The sequence below is a fragment of the Dendrobates tinctorius genome, unplaced genomic scaffold (genome assembly GCF_039654945.1).
Source record: "Dendrobates tinctorius isolate UK_male_01 unplaced genomic scaffold, ASM3965494v1 ptg000003l, whole genome shotgun sequence".
In the NCBI taxonomy this organism is placed as follows: Eukaryota; Metazoa; Chordata; class Amphibia; order Anura; family Dendrobatidae; genus Dendrobates; species Dendrobates tinctorius.
Window position 1 is genome coordinate 23580945 of NW_027361671.1, and position 24963 is coordinate 23605907.

A 24963-nucleotide genomic window follows, 5' to 3' on the forward strand; every position below is an offset into this window, starting at 1 on the left:
ATCAAGAGGATGATGGATAGTCACAAGCCATCAAACAAAGAAGAACTGCTTACATTTTTGTGCCAGAAGCAGTGTGAAAGACTGATGAAAATCATGCCAAGATGCATGAAAGCTGTTTTTAAAAATCATGGTTATTCCACAGAATATTGATTTCTGAACTCTTCCTGAGTTAAAACATTAGTATTGTTGTTTCTAAATGATTATGAACTTGTTTTCTTTGCATTACATGAGGTCTGAAAGCACTGGTGCTTTTATTCAATTTTGACCTTTTCTCATTTTTAGAAAAAAAATACAAAATTTAGTGCTTAGAAATTCAGAGACATGTTGCCAGAAGTTTATAGAATAAAAGAGCAATTTCCATTTTACTCAAAAATATATCTATAAGGCCGGCGTCACACTAGAGAGGAATACGGATGTGAGAGAGGCGTTAAAAAAACGCATTGCACACGGGCCAATAATTCTCTATGGGGCAGCTCCCATCAGCCGTATTTTTTTCTTGCATATATTTTATGGTCCGTGCCAATCGCAGCATGCTGCGATTGTCAGCGTACTACGGCCATAGTACGCCAATGCAAACCTATGAGTGCGCTAAAAATATGCATTACACATGGACCACACGTGTGACTTGCGAGAAATACGCACCCGGTGTCTTTTAGAAAAGCCGGTAATTCAGTGCGCTATACAGTAAACTCACACTGACAGGTTTAATAAAGAAATGAAAGAATAGATCTAGACACATAAAATACATATATATATATATATATATACATGTCATTGAGATACACATATATATATGTAGATTTCACAGAGTTCTTCATAGCAGAAAAGCCGCTAATTCAATTGCCAGCTTCTGTCAAATCATTCCCCAACCTGACATGAAATGACACATGGTTTACATACAGTAAACCATTTCATTTCATGTTTTTTTTATATGTCCCTGACTAATAATTAGATGAGGGTTTGTGTGCAAAATTTTGGAGGTGTAGGTGTTAATTTAAGGGGTTAATTCATTGTAAAAAAATGCATGGGCACCCACTGTAATTAGTCAACCAGACAGGTAAAGCAGGTGAGTGAGGGCAGATTTTAATAGCCATGAGAGGGACCATTGTTTTTGCCCCCCTCCTGGCTACAAAAATCTGCCCCAGACACCCCAGAAAAGTCGCATCTATAAGATGTGCCAATTCTGGCACTTATCTTCTCTATTCCCATTGCCCTGTAGCGGTGGCGAATGGGTTAATATAACAAAGGGTTAATGTCACCATTCGATTGTAAGGTGACATTAAGCCGATTAATAATGGAGAGGTGTCAATAAGATACCGATCCATAATTAACCCTATACTAAGAAAGGGTTAAAAACCACACACAGACATTAATTAAAAAGTCTTTTAATGAAATATATACACCAAGTTTTGACAAATTTTTATTAGTCTGGTAATCCCAAAAAAACCATGACCTGCAACAAAAATAACATAAAAAATCACCAATATCCTTACCTCTCCGCTGTTCAGTCATGTCCCACGCTGCAATCCATCACAAGGGGTTAAATAGTTTACAATGCGGATCGGTGCTAAAGCGACCAGCCTCACTGTAATCTACTACAAAATGAATTGATTCAGCTCTGCGCAGCCTCCCTGGCTGCCTGGAGATGATCTAATTACTGTGGGAAAATTTCTGACTTTTTTCCCACAGTCATTAGTTCCTTCACAGATCAGCCGGGGACTCCCCGCAGCCTCAGAGACGTCAGCCTTGTCTGGACTATTGTATCTCTCTTCTAATCAGTCTCCCTCTTACCAAACTCTCCCCTGTCCAATCCGTCCTGAATGCTGCAGCCAGGATCATTCCTCACCAATCATTACACCAATGCCTCTACCTTGTGCCAGTCATTACACTGGCTACCCATCCACTCCAGAATTCAGTATAAACTTATTACCCTCAACCACAAAGCCCTCCATGGCTCAGCACCACCCTACATCTCCTCCCTTGTTTCAGTATACCATCCTACCCGCGCCCTCCGTTCTGCTGATGACCTGAGGTTAATGTGATGTCACGGATGACTGGATACACTGCCTCCAGCAGGGCGAATTTCTAGGACACTCGTGACCCTGGATACACCGCCTCCAGCAGGGCGAATTTAAACAATGTAACGTGCAGCTGGAAACACCGCCTCCAGCAGGCGAATTTCAATAATTACGCGTGAATCTGGATACACCGCCTCCAGCAGGGCGAATTTACAGAGTTAAGGGAAACACCAGGGAAACCGATACAATGGAGGGCCCTGCAATAGGGAACGGAGACTTGGAGACCTCCTGTACTCCCCTGAGTCAGTGTCTCTACACTCCTGACGATCCCTAGGCAGGTTCCATACCTGGCGACAAGCAGGATACGTAAAAACCCTAGCTCGCCCTGCACCTATCCCTTTCTAATGAATTGGACGGTGCAGAAACTAATCCCATCACTGCACTAAAACACACATAAGGAAAGTTACAAACAGGGAAAAAACACTTAGCTTTGCTCTGTTGCTATTGCTCCCAGCAACAGAGTCCAGCACCTGAGTGCAGCTTTCCTCTTGAATTGCTGCTACTTCACCAAAGCTTTGTCAGGGCTGCAAGGAACTCCTCTCTGTTGCTCCTTCCACACCAGGACTCTGACTGAGCTGCAGGGAACTCTTCTCTAGCTCCTTCCTCCACCAAGGATGGTTGGAAATGACCAATATCACCAACAGTAAGTGAGACCACCTGACTCTCATTTATAGGCAAGAGCCAGAGCAATCACACCTGCTAGTGATTCCCATGTAATAATACTAGCCACCACCAGTGCAAAACTAGAGTTAGCATCCTCAATAATCAGAACCTCCCACTCCCATCTCCAAGACTTTACACGTGCTGCGCCAATTCTTTGGAATGCATTTCCCAGGTCAATACGATTAGTCCCCAATCCCCATAATTTTAAGAGTGCCCTGAAAACGCATTTATTCAGACTGGCCTACCGCCTCAACACATTAACCTAATCTATCCCTGTGTGGCACAGCCACAGGTTTTACCATAACCAGGTTCCCCTTATCATGTTCCCACATGCTTTATGCATCCATTAGCCCTCTGTGTCTGTACTGTTACACACTTAACATTAGGGCTGCTCCATACAATCAGGGCAATTGTTACCACCCACCTTTCATGTCTACCTTTTTCTTCATAGATTGTAAGCTTGCGAGCAGGGCCCTCATTCCTCTTGGTATTTGTTATGATCTATGTGATTATTGTTATGCTGTAATGTCTATCGTCTGTACAAGTCCCCTCTGAAATGTAAAGTGCTGTGGAATATGTCAGCGCTATAGAAATAAAATGTATTATTATTATTATTATTATTATTAAATGCATATAAACACATGATGGCTTGTACATTATTTTGATCAAAATTATGTTTACTAAATACCCTTACTATTATTACTACCTTCATGCAATTTTTGCAATTTATTTTTTACTTTTTTATTTTAGGATATTTGTTTTTGGTTTTCTCTGTGTAAAGGTCATGTGCTCTGAGTTGGGAAATCCATCCTGTCTGGCCTATGCTTTTACTGGTGGTTCAGTCCCTCGGTCCTTGTTCACATTTACGTCACTTGCAAGTGGAAAGGTTTTAAATACAAGAGTTAGGACTGTCCCACAAGGGTTGCCTTGATGGGTGGAATGGCTTGTACATTCTTTTGATCAAAATTATGTTTACTAAATACCCTTATTATTATTACTACCTTCATGCAAGTTTTGCAATTTATTTTTTACTTTTTTATTTTAGATATTTGTTTTTTGCTTTTGGTTTTCTCTGTCTAGTCTCATGTAGATGTAACAGAGCCAAGACTTTTGAGCTGTTCATAACTAACACCAATTCACTGGCAGCTTCCTGTATTCACTGCGAATTTTCAGTATTCAGCATTCGGGGGCGGGATTACACAGATTAGCCTGACTGGTGTGCATGTGAAATGTAGTCCTGTAATGATAATCTCCTGCTGATAAAATACTGATTGTATTGAAACTAAAACACAGCCTAATAAGTGACACATCCCTGTAATCAGGCTCTTGTGCCCTATATTAAGCTGCTTTCAGATTAAACAGCAAAACATGCTGACAGATTACCTTTAAGCATAATTGAAAAAAGCAACAAACATTTGAAGAAAAAATGTCATTCCTTCTCGAAATAGACTGCTACATCTGTTCAAAAATCAATTGTCTTATCTATTTGTGAAGTTCAACCTTAATAGACAATAATCTTGACACAAAACTGAGATATGAAAATTTTTATTAAATTATTTTCTACTTAAATAATACCAGTTTATGTGTATTTATTGCCGGGGAACATGTTTGATCTTTATAAATTAGTAATAATATTTCCCCAACTATAACTTATTACTGAACAGAGACATTTTTATACACGGCACAGTTACAGCTTATTCACTGAGGAAAGAGTTCCAGATTCATAAATCACTCCCCAAACGTCTAGTTAGTCAATCAAAGGGTTTGTAATCGTAAAGCCTGTCAAGGATTGAATGAATAATAGACCATAGAAAAACCATTGGATTTCCTAGATTTCTCGTTTCATGACCTGACATTTATCCGACTTCAGGACGTACGTCTGCTGGCGCTGCATTGTACCTTTCTTATTTATTCATCAATGGCTTACATAAGGCATTTATGTATAGTCAAAAGGATTGCGCTTTCTAAAGTGTTAGTACGATATTTTCTAAAGCATTTGAATCCTCAACAACACAATATTTTCCCTTAGAAGAGTTTATGTACTCAATAAAAAGAGAATTTCTAAACTGCATTGTATTCTCACGTACGACATTATTCTTCAGTAGGAAAGTACTTTATTGTATCCTGATACAGAAACAGTCTCATTTCATGCTGCATTAGCATTATTGCCATCTAATAAAGTGCAGGCATACCTCTAGGACATGCCATCACTTTATAATTAATGGTGATTCCTTTGGGACTGTCACCATTCCAGAGCAAGAAGGGGCCGCAGCAATGATTTAGCAAGTTTTCCTTGTACAGCGCCATTCCTGACTACTTGGCTGTGGAGAGATCTGTAGCCATTCCTGGTTTGTGACTGGGGCGCCACAATAGAGGAACAAAATAGATAATAATTATCTTTATTTATATAAATTTGGCATCACTTTACAATATAAAGAATACATGTGCAAACATTGTCAGATACTATAGAAAAACAAACTAGTTAAGAGTTCAAACGAGAGAACTGAGGGCCCCGCTTGTATAAACTTACAATTAATTATTTATTTTCCTAATTTTTATTGCAATTTTAATATTTATTTTGCTTACTTATATGCCGTATTTTTCTGACTATAAGACGCATTGGACCATAAGACACACCTAGGTTTTATAGGAGAAAAATAGAAAAAAAAATTGAAGCAAAAAATGTGGTCATGACACACTGTTATGGGGGGAGCTGCTGCTGACACATCCATAGGGGCAATACCTCTATCCTGGTATATTTATGTCCCCATTCAGGTATACATGGCCCCCCTTCCTGGTATATATGCCCCCATCCAGGTATACATGGTCTCCCATCCTGGTATACATGACTCACATCACCATCCCCATCCTGATACTGGTATACATGGCCCCCATCTTGGTATACATGACCTCCATCCCTGTCCTGGTATACATGGTCCCTCATCCTGATCCTGGTATACATGGCCCCATCCCCATCCTGGTATACATGGCTCCCTTTCCTGGTATACATGGACCCCATCCCAATCCTGGAATACATGGCCCCCATCCTGGTATACATGGTCACCGCATCCTGGTATACATGGCCTCCAATCCTGGTATACAGGGCCCCCATCTACATCCTGGTATCCATGGCCCCATCCTGGTATACACAGCCCCTATGCCCACCCTGGTATACATGGATCCCATCCCCATCCTGGTATACATGACTCACATCACCATCCCCATCCTGATACTGGAATAAGTGACCCACATCCTGGTATACATGGCCTCCATTCCTGTCCTTGGTACATTGCCCCTCATCCTGATCCTGGCATACATGGCCCCATCCCCATCCTGGTATGCATGGCTCCCTTTCCTGGTATACATGGCCCCCATTCTGATATGCATGGTCCCCTCATCCTGGTATAAATGGCCCCCATCCTGGTATAATGGCCCCATCTACATCCTGGTATTCATAGCCCCCATCACCACCCTGGTATACATGGATCCCATCCCCATCCTGGTATACATGGCTTCCATCCCCATCCTGGTATACATGGCCCCCATTCCCACCCTGGTATTCATGGATCCCATCCCCACCCTGATATACATGGCCCTCCATTCTGGTACACATGGCCTCCCATCCTGGCATTCATGGCCACCATCACCATCCTGATATACATGGCCCCCCATCCTGGTATATATGGCCCCCATCCCCATCAAGGTATACATCTCCTACCCATCCTGTATGCATGGACCCCACATCCTAGTATACATGGCAGCCATCACGCTGCACACAAAAAAAACAATTCTACTCACCCTTCCTCTGCTCCATCGCAGCAGTGCCCTGTTCTGATGCCAGCAGCTGTCTGCAAAGTGTAAGCAGCGCATGACATCACTGCCATGCACCCTCAGACACTGAGGTCAGCTGCTGGAATATTTACAGGATTATGGATGTGGGAAGTAGTGAATATTCATCTTCTTTATTAGCGGGCACGCAGTTAGCCATAGCCACCGGCTCAGCGACCATATGTGCCTGCTATTAAAAAGGATGAATATTCACTGCTCTCCACTGCCATGGGTGTGGGGAGCTGTGAATATTCATTCTCTTTAATAGTGGGTACACATGATCGCCCAGCAGCTGCAGGAGCCGGAACCTTCTGCTAACAGTGTGCCCGTTATAAATAAGATGAATATTCACTGCTCTCCATGCCCATAGTCCTTCCCACATCTCTGCGCCAGCTTCAGTGCACAGAGGTGGGTGGAACTATAAGCATGGGGAGCAGTGAATATTCATCTTCTTTAACAGCGAGCACAGTGTTAGCAGCAACAGCCGGCTCCTGCCTCTTGTGGCCCGCCACTCCTTTCCCATCAACAGCCACAAGGGAACATATATATAAGGTACATCCAAACTATAAGATGCACATCCCCTTTCATACAAAATTTTGGAGAAAAAAAGTGTGTCTATAGTCCAAAAAATATGGCATATACTCCACTGCACCTTACAGACATCATCACTGTCTCCATTTGGGATCACAATTTAAATTGCCTATCAGTATGTCTTTGGACTGTGAGAAGGAACCCACACAAACACTAGGAGAAAATACACTCCTTGCAAGAGCCCAAAGCTGCACAGTAACAGCACTAACCACTGAGCCACCATGCTACCCTGCTAAGAGAAATAGAGGTGACATGAGAGGAAATAGGTATAGGCATTTTCACAAACAGAAATAGGTAAAAAAAAAGTTCCATAATATGTCACACAATTTATCCTGGATGTGTCAAAACCCCATATGTGACTGTAAAGTGTTATGAATGGGAAACCGAGGAGGAAAAACAAGACAACAAGCTAAGTCTCAGAAAATCAGAGAAGTTGGTAACTATGCAGATTGCAGATCCCTGATCTTAACCGCACAACTATAGCAGCAGTCGTGGAGCGTTCCTACGTTGGTCCTAGACGCCTCGTCACAACCGGAGAACTACATAAGCCTAAAGCAGGAAAAGAGGAAAACTAACTGCCCCAGAGCAGACCCCAAAGGAAAGACAGCCCCCCACATGTATTGATGGTTAAACAAGATGAAAATGCAAACAAAGGTAGAAAAATAGGCTGAGCAAACGATGGGGCCCGGCTAACTAAAAAGGACAGAAAAGAAAAGACACTGTCTGCAATCTGCCAAAAACAACCTACAAAACTATTGTCCAACACTTCTGATAGCAAAATTAACCTTGAAGTCACTAGACTTCTAAACCTATATCAGCACTCTGAAATATTCTGAGACAGAGCAAAAAAGAGGCCAATCTAATAAGGGACAATAAGCAGATTAATAGGAGTGGAATTTCAGCATAGCCCCAGCAGGGGCAGGCTGATTACACAACAAACTGAATTGACCAACAAGCGCAAGAGTGAACATTAGCAAAAAACAAACTTAACTTGAGAAGACTGGAAGAGAGCTGAAGTCCAGGACCTGAGAAGTAGACTGAATCACCAGCACCCGGATAGGGCGTCGGCTGTCTTATATCCAGTCTGATACTCCAGAGATCCAATCGTTATCTTCCTCATAAGGTGGCAGATCACTACCACTTAAACCAACCGCACTACCTCCTGTCACCACCAGAGGGAGAACGGAAGGGGAACTCTCAACTGGTGGAGCAGAAAATGAGTTCATGACAGTACAGTACTGCTTGGCCACACTGTAGGGCTTAAGCATAAAAGAGCGCTATTTGACTTTTGCAGCACAGATTTTTCTAGAATACTTTGCAAACTCCATTTGCAGAGTCTCTAAGTGCTAGAACAGTAGATAGCCCCACCAAGTGACCACTTTTTGGAAAATATATCCTTCTTGGAATTTATCTATGGGTGCCGTGATGATTATGACTTTATGGGTGTTTTCCAGATAAAAACACCCAGGGGAAGTTGAAGAGTGAAAATTGAAAATATGGCAATACATTGGGGTGCCCAGCTTGTGGTTCTGGCGTCACATACCTGTAACTTAAGTAGGCTCTCATCAATAAATTAATGGCAAACATGTGGACACTAACTATGGTTTAGGCACAGTGTGGGGCTCAGAAGGGAAAGGGGCATTTAGATTTGGGAGTGAAGAATTTGCTGGATTTCTTTTGGCGGGAGCTGTGTTGCTTTTCCAGAACCTTTGTGCTACCAGTAATGTGGACACCCCCTATCTTTATGTTAGCAAGTGACAAACCCAAGTTAAGACTTGTTTTTTGTGGGTTGAGTTGGAACTTTTATTGGTTGCCCTTTGGGGTACAAAACATTTTGGATCAGTTCATATTTATCCTGTACTCTATAATGAGCGCTTACATCAGGGATTCCATCCAAATCTCTGAAATGCGTGATTCAGATGAAACCCTCTGATGGATCCATTCACTAATGAGGCCGTGGCGTTACTTGCGACTACATTTGGTCTTCTTTTCTGCTCTGTCCTTCTTTTCAGAGATGCAGAAAACTGTGGTTAACAGCACTTTTGTGTACTCCTAAAAAGACACAGCCGGGTCAGACCCCAGCCAGAGTCCAAAATAATTCCATCTGCCTCATTATATAGAATGTTTCATTGGGGATTTTGTGTGAATCTGGTATTTCAGAGATTTACACTGAAACCACAATGTAAGTGCTGAACACAGAGCGAAGGATGAGTGTGAATTGAGTCTTACTGTAATCATTGAAAGGCAGAATGAACAAATCAATAACAGGTCTAAGAATTTGTTTTATTCTAATTTTTACACCATTCACCTTGTGGAATAAGTGATTAGACGACTTTATTCTTCAAGGCCACTATGATCATAGCGATACCAGATTTATATCATATGTCGTGAAGGGGTTAAAAATAATGCATGAAATGAGGATTTCAGTTCATGTATTAAACTTGAAGTGTCTGCTATAATACAGTTGTGCTCAAAAGTTTAAATACCCCAGCAGATTTTTTGCTTTCTTGGCCTTTTTTCAGAGAATATGAATAACACCAAAACATTTTCTCCACTCATGGTTAGTGATTGGATGAAACCATTTATTGTCAAACTGCTGTGTTTTCTCTTTTTAAATCATAATGACAACCCAAAACATCCAAATGACCCTGATCAAAAGTTTACATACCCCATTTCTTAATACCGTATAGTGCCCCCTCTAACATCAATGACAGCTTGAAGTCTTTTGTGGAAGTTGTGGATGAGGTTCTTTATTTTCTCAGATGGTACATTGCATTTTTAGGGCACAAATTGGATTGTTAATTTTAGTGTTTGGTTACATCTGCATCTGAGAATGATGAGTGCAACAGTGCAGCCTGCCATCTAGATATAGCAGAGCTAAATGCATTGCAGGACAAATTGATTATTATCTTCTCGGCCAACTGGTGAGGAAAATGGTTGCTTATTATTTTAATTCTATTACAGGAGACATTGGCTTCAGTGGACTTGGCATTGACGTGAGTATAGCTGGTTTGGTATAATTTAAATTTGTTAGAGGAGTCTATGTAATTATTTCAATTAAAGGACTTTATTCTGGGTGTGTTTCTTTTATAGAATATCACTATGGGGGTTAGTAATTGGGGTATATTATAGACGCCTCTAAATTACTAACTTCTGGGCTCGATGTCACCTGACAATAAAGGTGACATCAACCCCAATACTATCACCCCACTAGCGACCGCACCAGGGCAAGTGGGAAGAGCGAGGGTAAGTGCTAGACTTGGTGCATATTATGGATGCGCCATGTCTGGGGCAGCTGAGAGCTTATGTTTTTTATCCATGGCCCATTTTTAGGCTATTAATATGAGCCTACCGCTGTTTGCGTAGCCTTTGATAATTATTAATTATAGGGGGACCCTACATAATTTTAGTGGGGGATACCCTATTTTAAGAACCAATAAAGGCTAGGCATACCGCTGTCAAGTGATGATAATAGTCTTGGACGCTCCATGGGTATTACACCTTTCCCAGGCTATAAACATCTGCCCCAGCTGTCCACTTTCCCTCTGCTGGTAAATAAAATGTCAGGGGACTCCACTCCATTTTTTTCCGAAAATAATTTATTTAGTAATAAAATACATGTAAAGTAAGCTACACAAGCACTGTGCTGATTATTTATCACTGACATCTTTAAATCTATTCTATTCTATGCATACATATCTATTCTATTTTGTCAGGTCACGCTGTGATTTTAGTGTGCACGACAGATGAAAAGTCGAGTTTTCAAAGCAAATCAGTATGTAAAAATTGGACGGCACTCGCATGATCCAAGTGCCATGCAATTTTTTTCTTGCACCAATTGACTTGCATTGGCGAGTCTCATCCGAGGTAAGAGGACAAACGCAGCATGCTGCAATTTTTTTCTCAGTCCGATTACGGCTGAGAAAAAAAATCGCAGATGAGCAGGAAATCATAGATTAACATTGGTCAGAGTGCAATCCGATTTTTTATCAGATTGCACTTATCCATTTTCCTCGCAGATGAGTATGAGCAATGAGGAGAAAAAAATGCAGCATGCTGCATACAGTCGCGTAGAACAGCCGAGACTTACCAATGCAAGTCAATGGGTGCGTTTTATGTGGCACTAAAGGGTGCTTAACCTGGATTTAGCTATCAAATAAATAAGTAATTTAAAATAATAAAGTGGAAGTCACCCCCTATTTTTAATAATAAGCACATAAAGCAAAGGTAAAGCAGACAGCTATGGGCTTTTATTGTTGATATTATCAGGCTGTGAAGGTCTCTGGTTATTGGGCCATTGCCAGCCTAAAAATACTAGCCTGAAGCAGACCAACAAGTAGTAAATCACATTAGATTCGCCAATTCTGGTGCTTTGCCCGGCTATTCCCGATTGCCCTGGTCCATCAGACACCCCGAATACTAACCCAGTAATCAAAAATTAAAACACACAAAAAAATAGTTTATTTGAAAAAAAAACTCCTCCACACCTTCCCTGGTTTACCAATTTATTAATAAAAAAGCTTTGCAGGTCTGCTGTTATCCTGGAAATCCACCATAGTCCACCAAATCCGCTGTAGTCCACAAATGGATACCTGAAAAACATAACTGCCCAATGGTATAAAATGCTGTGACCCACTTGTGGTGTCAATATGATCACTGCATCCCTAGATGAACTCATTGAGAGGTGTAGTTTGTAAAATGGGGTCACTTATGGGGGTTTCTGCTGTTCTGGCACCTCAGGGGCTCTGCCAATGTGACATGGCCCCCTCAAACCTTAGCAGCAAAATCTCCGCTGTAATGTAGTGCTCCTTCCCTTTTGAGCTTTGCACTGTGTCTCAAAAGTAGCTTTCGACCACTTATGGGGTATTAGTGTACTCAGGAGAAATTGCATAACAAATTGTACTGTTCGTTTTCTCCTATTACCCCTTTGAAAATTGCAAACTAGGGATCAAAGCAAAATTTTAGTGGAAAAAATAGTAATATTTTATTTACTCAGCCCAAGTTTGTGAATTGCCTGAGGGTTAAACATACTCACTACTCCCCTAGATTAAATCTTTGAGAGGTGTAGCTTACAAAATGGGATCACCTGTGGGGGTTTCTGCTGTTTTGGCCTGTCAGGGGCACTTCAAATGTGACAAGGTATTCACAACCTATTGCAGACAAAAGAGCGCTCATTCTCTTTACATGCGCTTAAGCAGTCGTTTTTCAACAAATATGGGGTACCTGTGTACTTTGGAAAAATTGCACAACAAATTTTGGCATCCCTTTTCCACTGTTACCATTGTGAAAATTAAAAAAATGGGGCTGGGAAAATGTGTTTTTTAATTTTTACGTCTCAACATTATAAAATTCTGTGAAGCCACTGAGGTTTCAAGGTGCTCACCACACATCTAGATAAAGTCCTTGAGTGGTCTAGTTTCGCAAATTGGGTCATTTGTGAGTTGTTTTCACTGTTTTAGGCACCTCAGTGGCTCTCCAAACGCGACATGGCGTCGGCCATTGATTCAAGCCAATTTTGTATTCCAAAACTCAAATGGCGCTCCTTCCCTTTCGAGCCCTGCCGTTTGCCCAAACAGTAGTTTTCCTCCACATATGTGGCATCGGCATACTCAGGAGATATTGCTCAATAAATTTTATGGTGCAGTTTCTTCTGTTACCCTTGTGAAAATGAAAAGAGTTATAACCTCATAAATTGACAGTGGTCAGAATTGTAAAAATTGGCCTGGTCACGAAGGCGAAAACGGGCTGTGGTGTGAAAGTGTTAATGTATGTACTGTATCATTTAAAATTGTATAGTACCCTCAATACACTTTAAGCACATTAGGAGGCAAATGTCTGGTTAAGCGGGTTAAAGCTAGAAATATGATATAAACTTCTAGTGTACCAGTTTGATAACCGGTCAATTCCAATCACTCGTCTCACCGTCCAGAAGATCAAGCTGGGTAACTGGACATAAAAGGGAACTCTACATCAACCCCTGGGTCTCATTAAAATGAGTACATTTCCAGTAGGAGGTAAATGGTTCAGGGGCTGAGTGCCATGTCCCAGCAGTTCGCACAGCCAGGTATTATTCACACATTTAACAGTAGCCACACAGTGTGCTTAAAATAATTATTAGATGTTCTTATAGGGATAACGAAAGTAGTGGGTTACAATCAATATGTATATAAAAAAGGGACGTCCTCACCCATTTAGGAGTTGGTCAATGCTTGACTGACATCGTGGGTATCTGTCACGCCGGCGCCGCCTGTCAGGTCGGCACCAGTGCCACCTGTCAGGTCGGGGTCGGCGTCACCTGTCATGCCGGGTCCTGCTCTCCCGGCTCCTGCTCCCTGGGTCCCCCCCCGGCTCCCCGCTCACCGCTCCAGCCGCCGCACGGCACCCCTGGTCTCCCGTCCTGCAGCTCTGCACAATGGTTCCTCCTCCTCCTCTGCTCCTGTCCCGGGCATGCGCCTTAGGCCACGGGCGCGCGCTCTTCCCCTCGCTTAACCCCTTCCGCACAGGGATGGTGCAGAAGGGGTGGAGCGATTACCAATCAAGCTCCAGCACAGGGTATATCAGGCGGCTCCTCCCTCATGGAGGCGCATGATTATCGTGTGCCTTCTGTACGGTACTCTGGCCTCATCTGGTCGCTCCTGTCTCCAGTCGCTCTTGACTCGGTCACTCCTGACTCCAGTCACTCCTGACTCCGGTCATTCCTGACTCCGGTCACTCCTGACTCCTGTCGTTCCTGACTCCTGTCGCTCCTGACTCCAGTCGCTCCTGTCCCTCTGCCTTGTTTGTCTCATCCGTACCTGAGCCGCCCCTCTTGGTATCAGCTGTCACGGTATTCGACTCCTTCGGGCCTGCTCCTAACGGTCCCTGTATAGGGGTCGGCACCACCTGGCCATCTCACCCCAGGGATCCCAGTACCGTGACCCAGAGGGTCCACTTTTGCACTCCTTACAGTATCCCAAGTAGTGCTATGCAGATGTCCATTGAGAAACATTAGGTACTGCCTCTATGAGTCTTTTTAAAGGCTGCAATATCCTAGTACCATTTTAGCGACAGCCCTGACAAGGGCAGTCCACAGCTTATCCCTATTATAAGTGCCCTGCACTCTGTTCATGCCTCCTGTGTGTCCCAACACATTTCTTCCAGTGGAGTCTTCATGTAACCATTACACATGGTGCAGTAGGAGACTGCAGAACTTGAGTGTTTACACAGAGCATTACAAATGTTTGATCTTTTAGTGTTTGTTGTTGATCAGTCCAACACAGATTTCCTTTGAAGGAAAATTCAAGAGCAACAGAGCTATAGTTGACTTAACCCCTTCCTGACATCAGACGTACTATCCCGTCCATGGGACCCGGGCCCCTATGCCCATGGACGGGATAGTACGTCTACCGCGATCAGCGGTGCCCACGTGGTGAGCGACCCTGATCGCGGCCGGGTGTCAGCTGATTATCACAGCTGACACCCGGCACTATGTGTCAGGGGCAGTCAAGGACCGCCCCCGACACGTTAACCCCTTGCACACTGCGATCAAACATGATCGCGGTGTACCGGGGGTTAAAGGGAAGCATCGGCAGGGAGGGGGCTCCCTCCGTGCTTCCCTGAGCCCCCCACGGCAGCGCAATGTGCAGCACTGCTGCGGGGATCTCTTTCCCTACAGGCCCCCGAATCCAAGATGGCGACGGGGGCCTTCGGGGGCCTGTAGGGAGCTGACTTCCTCAGTGCCTGCAAAGCGCAGGCATGAGGAAGTCTGCAGAACTGCCTGTGACAGATTGCTGATCTGTCACAGTGATCTGTGATGTGACAGATCAGCGATCTGTCACAGGACAGTGATGTCCCACCTGGGACTATGTAATAAAGTTAAAAAAAAATTAAAAAAAAGTGTTAAAATAATTTTAAAAAATCGCCAAATAAATTAGAAAAAAAAAATATCCCCCCAATAAATCCATTTTTTTTAAATAAAAAAAAAACAATAAAAGTACACATATTAGGTATCGCCGCGTCTGTAACGACCTGCCCTAGAAAACTATCCCATTAGTTAACCCCTTTAGAGAACCCCTTAAAAAATAAAAATAAAAAAAGAAGCAAAAAATAATGATTTATTATCATACCGCCAAACAAAAAGTGCAATAACGCGCGATCAAAAAGATGCATATAAATAGCCATGGTACCGCTGAAAATGTCATCTTGTCCCACAAAAAACGAGCTGCCATACAGCATCGTCAGCGAAAAAATAAAAAAGTTATAGCTCGCAGAATAAAGCGATACAAAAATAATTATTTTTTATATAAAATAGTTTTCATTGCATAAAACCGACAAAGCATAAAAAACGACCTAAATGAGGTATCGCTGTAACCGTACTGACCCGAAGAATAAAACTGCTTTATCAATTTTACCGCACGCGGAACGGTGTAAACGCACCCCCCCAAAAAAGATATTCATGAAACGCTGGTTTTTGTTCATTCTGCGTCCCAAAAATCAGAATAAAAAGCGATCAAAAAATGTCACGTGCCCGAAAATATACCAATAAAAACGTCAACTTGTCCCGCAAAAAATAAGACCTCATATGACTCAGTGAGTCAAAATATGGAAAAATTATAGCTCTCAATATGTGGTGATGCAAAAACTATTTTTACAATAAAAAGCGTCTTTTAGCGTGTGACAGCAGCCAAAAATAAATACCGCCATAAATAGTAAATCAAACCCCCCGCTATCACCCCCTTAGTAAGGGAAAAATAATAAAATTAAAAGAAAATGTATTTATTTCCATTTTCCCATTAGGGTTAGGGCTAGGGCTAGGGCCAGGGTAAGGGTTAGGGCTAGGGTTAGGGTTAGGGTTAGGGCTAGGGTTAGGGTAAAGGCTAGGGTTAGGGATAGGGTTAGGGTTAGGGCTGTTTGGGCACATCAGGTGCTCTCCAAATGCAACATGGCGTCTGATCTCAATTCCAGCCTATTCTGAGTTGAAAAAGTCAAATGGTGCTCCTTCCCTTCCAAGCTCTGCCATGCGCCCAAACAGTGTTTTACCCCCACATGTAGGGTATCAGCCTACTCAGGACAAATTGCAAAACAACTTTTGGGGTCCAATTTCTCCTGTTACTGTTAGGAAAATAAAAAAATGGGGGCAAAAATATCATTTTTGTGGAAAAAAATGATTTTTTTCATTTTCACGCTCGGGCGTTATAAACTTCTGTGAAGCACTTGGGGGTTCAAAGTGCTCACCACACATCTAGATAAGTTCTGTAGGGGGTCTAGTGTCCAAAATGGGGTCACTTGTGGGGAGTTTCAATAGTTTAGGTAGATTAGGGGCTCTCCAAACGCACATGACACCCACAGACCATTCCACCAAAGTCTGCATTCCAAAACGTCACTACTTCCATTCCAAGCCCCGACGTGTGCCCATACAGTAGTTTTCTCCCACAAATGGGGTGTCAGCGCACTCAGGACAAATTGGACAACAACTTTTGGGGTTCAATTTATCCTGTTACCCTTGGGAAAATAAAATAATTGGGGACTATTTGATCATGTTTGTGGAAAAAAATATGATTTTTTTATTTTCATGCCCGGGCATTATAAACTTCTGTGAAGCCCTTGGGGGTTCAAAGTGCTAACCACACATCTAGATAAGTTCCTTAGGGGGTCTAGTTTCCAAAATGGGGTCATTTGTGGGGGTTTTCCACTGTTTAGGTACATTAGGGGATCTCCAAAGGCAACATGACACTCGCAGACCATTCCATCAAAGTCTGCATTCCAAAACGTCACTACTTCCCTTCCGAGCCCCGACATGTGCACATACAGTAGTTTTCTCCCACATATGGGGTATCAGCGTACTCAGGACAAATTGGACAACAACTTTTGGGGTCCAATTTCTCCTGGTACCCTTGGGAAAATAAAAAAATTGGTGACTAAAAGATCATGTTTGTGGAAAAAATACGAATTTTTTATTTTCATGCCCGGTCGTTATAAACTTCAGTGAAGCACTGGAGGGGTCAAAGTGCTCACCACACATCTAGATAAGTTCCTTGGGGGGTCTAGTTTCCAAAATGGTGTCATTTGTGGGAGGTTTCCACTGTTTTTGTACATCAGGGGCTTTCCAAACGCGACATGGTGTCAGATCTCAATTCCAGCCAAAAACGTCAAATGGTGCTGCTTCCCTTCCGAGCTCTGCCATGCACCCAAATAGTGGTTTACCCCAACATGTGGGGTATCAGCGTACTCAGGACAAGTTGCACAATAACTTTTAGGGTCCTGTTACCCTTGGAAAAATAAGAATTGAGGGTGAAAAGATAATTTTTGTGGAAAAAATATGATTTTTTATTTGTACGGCTGTATGTTATAAACTTCTATGAAGCCCTTGGGGGTTCAAAGTTCTCACCACACATCTAGATAAGTTCCTTGGGGGGTCTAGTTTCCAAAATGGTGTCATTTGTGGGGGGTTTCCACTGTTTTGGTAAATCAGGGGTTTTCCAATCGCGACATGGTGTCCGATCTCAATTCCAGCCAAAAACATCAAATGGCGCTGCTTCCCTTCCGAGCTCTGCCATGCGCCCAAATAGTGGTTTACCCCCACATGTGGGGTATCAGCGTACTCAGGACAAATGGCACAATAACTTTTAGGGTCCTGTTACCATTGGGAAAATAAAAATTGGGGGTGAAAAGATCATTTTTGTGGAAAAAATATGACTTTTAATTGTACCGCTGTACGTTATAAACTTCTGTGAAGCCCTTGTGGGTTCCAAGTTCTCACCACATATCTAGATAAGTTCCTTGGGGGTTCTAGTTTCCAAAATGGGGTCACTTGTGGGGGGTTTCCACTGTTTAGGTACATCAGGGGCTCTCCAAACGTGACATGGCGTCCGATCTGAATTCCAGCCAATTTTGCATTGAAAAAGTCAAACGGCGCTCCTTCCCTTCTGAGCTCTGCCATGCGCCGAAACAGTGGTTTCCCCCAACATATCAGGTATCAGCGTACTCAGGACAAATTGCACAATAACTTTTGCAGTCCAATTTCTCCTGTTACCCTTGGTAAAATAAAAAAAATTGAACCTGAAGTATTTCTTTTGTGAAAAAAAGTTAGATATTCATTTTTTTTTTAAATATTCAAAAAATTCCTGTGATGCACCTAAAGGGTTAATAAACTTCTTGAATGTGGTTTTGAGCACCTTAAGGGGTCCAGTTTTTATAATGGTGTCACTTTTGGGTATTTTCTATCATATAGACCCCTCAAAGTGGCTTCAAATTCGATGTTGTCCGTAAAAATAAAATGGTGTTGCAAAAATGAGAAATCGCTGGTCAATTTTTAACCCTTATAACTTCCTAACAAAAAAAATTTTGGTTCCAAAATTGTGCTGATGTAAAGTAAACATGTGGGAAATGTTATTTATCAAGTTTTTTGTGTGCTGTATCTCTGTGATTTAAGGGCATAAAAATTCAAAGTTGGAAAATTGCAAAATTTTCAAAATTTTCGCCAAATTTCCATTTTTTTCACAAATAAACGCAAGTTATTTGAATGAAATTTTACCACTATCATGAAGTACAATATGTCATGAGAAAACAATGTCAGAATCACCGGGATCCATAGAAGCGTTCCAGAGTTATGACCTCATAAAGGGACAGTGGTCAGAATTGTAAAAATTGGCCCGGTCATGAACGTGCAAACCACCCTTGGGGGTGAAGGGGTTAAAAAACGTTGTCCGGCCTTAAAGTACAAATCTGCAGTCACTATATGTGACTGCAGATTTGTGAATCCTCAAATCACGTGCACTGTGTTCTGTGGGAATTCTCTGATGCCGAGGACGGGCGCAGGTGGTCATGTGACTGCATACTTTCAGCCACATTCCAACTAGACTAGGCCTCGTTCAATACACTTTTCAACCTAGTTGGCACATGACCGCATGTATGCATATCACATATTTATGGACATTCATCCGTAACTCTCAGAAACAACAACAGAGGACCCTCAAAGCACACACTGAGCATGATGTGAGGATTCACAAGTCTGCAGTCACATAGAGTGACTGCAGACTTGTAGACTAAAGGGGCCTTTACAATAGCGATATCGCTAGCGATATCGCTAAAGCGTCACCGATTTTGTGATATCGCTAGCGATATCGCTATGTGTGATACTTACCTCTGACCGACTCCCCCGCTGTCTGTCGCTGATCGCGCGAGATCGTGCAGCTCCATTTCTCGTCGGGCGCTTCCTCCTGGGCTTCCTGCTGGCGCCGACAAGCGTGCGTGGACGTGGGTGGGAGGATGTCAGGATCGCCGCTGCTGCGTTACTACATCGCTGTGAGATCTGCCTGTGTGGCAGCTCACTAGCGACCATTTAGCGATGCACCAGCGATCCTGACCGAGTCGTATCGTTGTCGGGATCGCTGGTGCATCGCTAAATGTAAAGGGGCCTTAAGCCTAACCCCTTTAAGATAAAGAAATTATAACACACCTGGAGCTAAGATTTCATATGGTGAATACTTATTAGAAAATAAAATAAAGGTAAATGAGGCATTTACTTCTGAAGCAACAACGATTTTATTTTTTTAAAGCCAGTTACAAAATATGATATTACATCTCCTCTATTATAAATATAAAACATCTACTGGGTATACTGTGTCTAAAGATAATCCACAAGGCCTGTGGATCTCTGTACATCTTTACCTAGCTTGGCATGATATACATTTGATTCAGATCCAAGACACCGAGTGCTGGAATTTTTCATATCCTGGTTTCTTCGAGGCTGCATCTTGCATCTATATATACAAAATCTGATCCAAGTGACAATTAATGAGATGAGATTAATAAGAGATGGGGAAGCAAGACAGTTAGTTGCTGTCAATCCCATTGCCACATAGTTTCGACTCACATGTGTTGCATTTCTGTCCATCCTTGATTAAATGTATGTATACATTATCTTTTCTGTCCACGCTCACATTTATACAGCGGCTTTTGACAATAAGAAATTATTCATTAAAATTTTGATTCAAATTTGCCATACCATGTAACAGCATAGTAACCTACCTTGTACAGGTGAAAAATGACAGAAGTCTATTCAGTTCAGTCACATGCAATACAATTTCCATCCAAAAGAAGAAGCAAATATGCCCAAACTTCAATATTATTCATCTTGCAGAAAGACTCCAAATATGGAAAACCTTATAAATCTCTAGTGGAACAACCCACGTCTAGTGATCTAATTACCATATCTTATAATGTTGTTACCCTCAAGAAAGGCATCCAGGCTCCTTTTGTGAAATGACCATGAAAACAATCCATATTAAAGATCTACAGTCCCTGATCTCACAGTAAAACATCCAAACATCCCTCTCCTTGAGAAAGATTCATACCTCAGAACCAAAACGTTGTCATTGCCACTATTGGCTAATAAACCACTGTTTGTTTTTTTGCCATATTGCGTGGTATTCTGCCTCCGTTCACTACTTCTTATCTGTATGGTTTGGTCTTTGCCAGGGAGGCTCTGAACCTACCTTACCCTGGTGCTGCTCCTGCTTTATTGACCTACATTTATACATTTTGTACATAGTTAATAGGTCACTAGCTATTTTTTCTGTAACCTAAGTAACCTTAATGTTGATAATCTTTCTAGATGCAGTAGTTCAGACATCCATTCATTGTTTAGGATGCCAGCCTTTGAACTCCCTGAAGATCTATTATGCACTGGAGCCCATGTTCAGTCTACTATTGAGTTGTATAAGAGTTAGAACTATGTTCTTGTCATGTGCCTGACACTGGTTGCTACAGGTAAGATTTCTGTCAACTAGAGATGAGCAAATCAATTCAAGCTGAACAATTTGCAATTTGCTTTGTGCAAATTGTGTAAAATGGCCTCTGCCATTTTATACAATGTAGAAGATTGCATCAGCCAGAGGAGGATTGCATGACCTCAGATGAACTTCGCCTTGATCATATCACATTGTATAATACAATCAATGAGGGAAGACCAACATAGCTAGTATGAAAGCAGAAGAAAGAAATGTGGTAGCTAGTTTATGGTGAATCTGGATAGTGAGAGGACGTCACAATTTATAGCTTTGCCATAGATATAGAGAGAGAAAACCATAAAACAGTAAAGAAACTGTACAGATAGTATGTGGGACAGCATAGCAGTTAATATCATTAGAGTCCTAGGAAAAGACAATTAGGGTCCGAGGAATACACATTTTTCATGGCAATTGGAGGCTTTCCTGTACTTTCAAATCACAACGAATCAGTGTGCTACAAAATTAATTTTTGGGAATCGGAATTTCTTAAAGATTCGCTCATCTCAACTGTCAACTACAATTCAGTTTGTCCAATGTTTTCTCTTTCAATAAGTAATCTTGGCATGTATTTCCTTCCGAAGCGTATAGCCTGAAGGTCGACTAAGATTATATGATTATTTATTAGATTGGAAACTACATCCTTTTACTCGATTAAAAGATATATAGCAGAGTCTTATGAATAATTGTATTAGTTGTGATTCCTCCACGCACAAAAAAATGGTCAATTAATTTGATATCTATCAAATACATTTTTTTTCTTAAATTATTTAGCATAACTAACATTTTTTTTCTCCATCTTCTCCCTCTTCTTTTCTTCTTCATTAGGAGGACGTTAAGGAATATCACATTCTGATGTGGTGGATCATCTGCATGCAGAATTGGATGAATTAGTATACAAAATGATACTATTATTTTTTAGGTATTTTACATTTGAATCTTCAGTGAACACAAATATATTACAATCTTTATACACTAATTTACCTTATTTTATTGCACTGGGGCCTTCATTGGACTATTAGACAGTCTTTGATGCCATAGTACATTTCATTAAAACACTAGTGTATTTCTTTTGCGTTTTTATAATATATGTTTTAGGTATATTTTTATACATATCCAGAAAATCTAGTAATCTAACATTATGCTGTTCAAGAGCATGCCAGATTAGCAAAAGTATACATATGCATATTTTAGTATGTCTGATCTTCACTTCCACTTATAATTTTTTTTTTCATTAAACCATAAAGCAGAATTTCTACATTGGCGTCAGAGAATAATAGAAACACATAGACAATGAGCCATTTCTGTAGCTTTCGTAGAATCTGTGCTCCTACTCACACAAGAAAAGGCAGATTTTTCTTAGACTATTACTGTCTATTACTGCTGGAAGTCTGGGAGAAAGGTGGGAAGCACAGAATCCTGGCAATCTGCCTAAAGAGGAATCAATGAAACAAATTAATCCTTTGCAGGCTGCAATGACACAGTAATCCATCATCCCGAGCTGCCTTTATACACCAAATCAGAGAGCAGAGGAAAGAGCCCTAGGGGACATCACAGACAACAAGCTACACTAACACTGGGAAAATACTTGAGAATCAGTTTATTTAAAGAGGATAGATTTCAGTTGATTGCTTATCTCGTCAAATAAAGATTTTACTTCCATCATGAGCTGACCCTTGGAGGTATACATTTCAATGATCCTTTTTTGGAGTTTTTAAAACTTTTACATTTGTGTATCTTTAATAGTTTAACAACTAACAGCAGGAACCAGTAAAAAAAAATGCCATGAGAAAGTGGGTGTATGTACTGTGTTCCAGATTAGTTTATCATGGGCCATGATCATATGGGATCAATGCTATGGTTTGTCTGGAAGCAGTTGTTGGAGAGAAGTCAAAATGTTGTTCTTGTTTTTTTAGGCACGTTCTATAGACTGAACGCTGTCCAGTTGTGACCTGTTTTTAATGGAAATTTAATAAATATGCTAATATTTTACCGAAGACCCCAGTTTTCTTCTTAGCATTGGATTTACCTGCCCTTGCCGATGGGCTTAATGGACCTCTGAAATCTATGCGGTGGTGGTAGCCATACAGTGGTGAGCTGACTTATCCTTCAGTTCTATAGAATTATATAAACATTTTTTTCACTATTAGTGTTGTTGTTTTAATAACGTACATTGTTATCCCCCTTAAATTTAACTTTCTTTGGTCAAATGGTTACGCATTAAAATTCAAGGTGGAATCTTCACCATTCCTTAAAGGGCTTGTCCAATGTTCTATCTTGAGGATAGCATTGTTCCCACATCCCCCAGCTTCCTACGATTGGCAGTTCGGACCAGAGGCATGCCTTCACCACAGGCCTGAGCTATGCACTCTCTGATGCTACAACCAGAGGCAATTATTTTTGGTGAAAAAAATAGTAAAGAAAAACAGAGGTAAAAAAATAATCTAAGCAAAACCTATAGTTCACCCTGAAGCTGATCTGTGACCAGATTCACATGAGGGGCTCAGAGGCACCGGAGTTGGCTAGGACCTGTAATCCGGCTAACTTCAAAGCAGTACTCGCAAGCTGTATAGCAAAGAGCTTGGAAATGTGCCTTATTTGCCTAGGAGCACTTAAAATCTCTATAGCAAAAGCGCTTGCAACTGCTGGGCTCCTAGGTGACAGCCACCGCTGATATAATACAGCAGTGGCAGGTAACCTTGACAATGAGTAGTAAACAACAGAATTAAAGATCCCTCTGTTCTTGAGAATGGAGAGGATATTTACTAAGCGGTATATTACAAAATTGCTTGTTTTGAAAAGCACTTTTACCCATTTTAGAAGATGCTGCAAATAATGCTTCAAAGCGTAATATCCCCACTATCCCCACATGATACATCATCTGTTGTAGCATGCCATAATTTTTTTCTATGAATTTTTAAAGAATTCATTAAAAAAATTATCTCTAAGCTAGTATGAAATATGATGTATATGGAGGTACAGTAGAACAGCAAGTACCCTATAGACTGTCATTGGTGGAAGAACCTGGATGTGAGTCCTGCAGCACAAGCACATTGGATGCTGCTTACTTTTGTTAGTCACAAATTGCTTAACAGATGTGGTATGATTTACTGAAAGAAAGAGTTCCCCGGTGTCTTGTTTTTTCTTTTGCTTAACTTTTAATAAGATTACAGAGGATTGAATGAAGATATGTCTGTGGTGACCTATACTTTGTTCATGCAGGAATTCTACTTTATCTGTGTCCGCAGTGATGGTGTAGCCATTGTGGATTAGACACACACCTGGAATACAACTGAAGAGCACAGTTACTGCTTTTAGTAAAATCATGCTTAATAATCATTTTTATAGCGCCAACATATTCCACGGCACTTTACAATTTTAGAGGGGACTTGTACAGACAATAAAGACATTACAGAATAAACATAACTCGGATACCAATAGAAATGAGGGCCCTGCTCGCAAGCTTACAATCTATGAGGAAAAAAGAGAGACACGAAAGGTAAATGGCAAAATGTGCTTATATTGAACCATACAGCCATAATATACTAAATAGGGTATGCACATAACACTGCATGGACCGGTCACCAGCCAGTATGGGTACAGTACAGACACAGAGGGGAATTCAGTGCATGGAGGGTGTGAACAAATGCTACGAGGGACATGATATTGAAGAAAATTTTGTATGGGCCAAACGTGGATAGTTAGATAAGTGAGGTGGGGCCATAGGCCAATCTAAAAAAATGCGTTCTTTACATCATAATTCTAGCTTTGATATGAGGGACTGCTCTTCCATAAATGGGAAAGAGGAAAAAAAGTGTTCAGCGAGGTGGCAGGTGAAGTATCATAAAAAATCCTTTATTGTGGCATGTAAAACCAGCAATGTTGCCTTCATTGCTGTAACCAATTTTTTTCGGCTAACTCGTCTTACTCATGGTTTTGATTTTCCATAAATGATCTTAGAGTCTGATAAAAGTATATAATTCCTTATTCTGTATTACTCTCATAGTTACACAAGATACATATAGGATTGATTTAGA